The sequence below is a fragment of the Lissotriton helveticus genome, chromosome 5_1, assembly GCF_964261635.1.
Source record: "Lissotriton helveticus chromosome 5_1, aLisHel1.1, whole genome shotgun sequence".
In the NCBI taxonomy this organism is placed as follows: domain Eukaryota; kingdom Metazoa; phylum Chordata; class Amphibia; order Caudata; family Salamandridae; genus Lissotriton; species Lissotriton helveticus.
In genome coordinates this window covers 444,557,669-444,559,264 of record NC_136065.1, presented here as the reverse complement: position 1 = coordinate 444,559,264, position 1,596 = coordinate 444,557,669, and positions in this window count along the sequence as shown.

The following is a 1,596-nucleotide window of genomic DNA, read 5'->3' as shown; positions in this document are numbered from 1 at the left end:
GGTGTGGGCACGGGTCTGACGAAGATCCTGAGTGGATTGAGTTGATGACCTTGCATGCCTCGTCGTCGTTGACGTTGGACTAGGAGGTCAGGCGGATGGTGCTGGTGGTGTTCGCAGGGGAGGTGGAGTCTGGCGTAGTCGGGGCTGTTGTGGTGTTGAAGCTGTCGTGGATGTCAGCGATCTTGCGGTGGAAGAAGATGGCCAGTGAGTCGCACAGTTCTTGTGAGGGCGGGATGTCGTTGGCGTTGGCACTGGGGTTGGAGAGTTCCTTTACAATGCTGAAGAGCTCTTTGCTGTCGTGAGCGTTGTTATCCAAGCGGTCTTTGAAGGTGGATCTCTTGGCTAATCCGATGAGGTGGTGATGTCTGTGGGTGGCGACCTTGTGGGCTGCGAGGTTGTCCGGTGTGCGTTAGTGGAGCCATATTTTCTCCAGTTTCCGGCATGCGCGTTTGGAGGTCTGGAGCTCGTCGGTGAACCAGGTGGCTCTCCTGCTGGTGTGGCTGTTGGAGGGTTTCTTGAGCCGGGCGAGGGTGTTGGCGCAGTCGTCGATCGACAGTCTGAGGTTGCGGGCTGTGGGGTCGGTGGGTGGGTTCTGGTCGAGGGTGTTGATCAACCGGTCTTCGGTGACTTTGCTCCAGCAGCGGCGAGGCAGCTGTTGGGTGTGGTGATGCATGGTTTGTTTCTTGAAGGTGAAATTAATGCAGCGGTGGTCGGTCCAGTGGAGTTCGGTGGTGTGGTCGAAGGCGACGTGGGTGCCTATTGAGAAGACGGGGTCTAGCATGTGGCCGACTGCGTTGGTGGGTGCGGTGACGAGTTGTTTGAGGCCAAGGTTGGCGAGGTTGTCGATCAGGGTGGTGGAGTTGGCATCATTGTTGTTCTCGAGGTGGAAGTTCAGGTCCTCGAGGAGGATGTAGTCCGTGGAGGCAAGTGCGTGGGTGCTGGCGAGGGCGGCGATGGAGTCGCTGAACTGGGCCCGGGGTCCGGGGGGTCTGTAGATGAGTGTTCCTCTGAGGGTGGTGTTGGGGTCGGTGTGGATCCGGAAGTGCAGGTGTTCGGCGGTGTGGAGGGTGTCGTCTGCGTGGGTGGCGACCTTGAGGGTGGACTTGTGGATGATGGCTTTTCCTCCTCCGGTTCCGTTGGCGCGATCCCTGCGGGTGATCTTGTAGCCGTCCGGGATGGCTATGGCGATGTCGGGTGCCGATGAGTTGTTCCACCAGGTCTCGGTCAGGAAGGACACGTTTGGGGTGGAGGTGTCGAGCAGATCCCAGAGCTCGACGCCGTGTTTGCGTGCGGAGCGGGTGTTGAGGAGTATGCCGCGGAGGTGGTTGGGTCCAGTCCTTGGAGGTTTGGTGGTTCTGTCACAGGTGAAGCTGCAGGTGCGGCAGGAGAAAGGTCCGTGGGTCCGTTTTGGGGTACCCTGGAAGCAGGTGGGGTTTCGGCCGGCGTTGAGAGCATGGAGGCTGCTGGCGTCTTAGTGGAGTCTGGTGTCATGGTGTTTGTGGGGTCCAGGGGTTCTGGCGCTGGGTGCGGCCCAGGCGCGGACGGGCGCAGACGGACTTGCCTTAGGCGCAGCTGCGCAGCTGCCGCTTTTTGAAG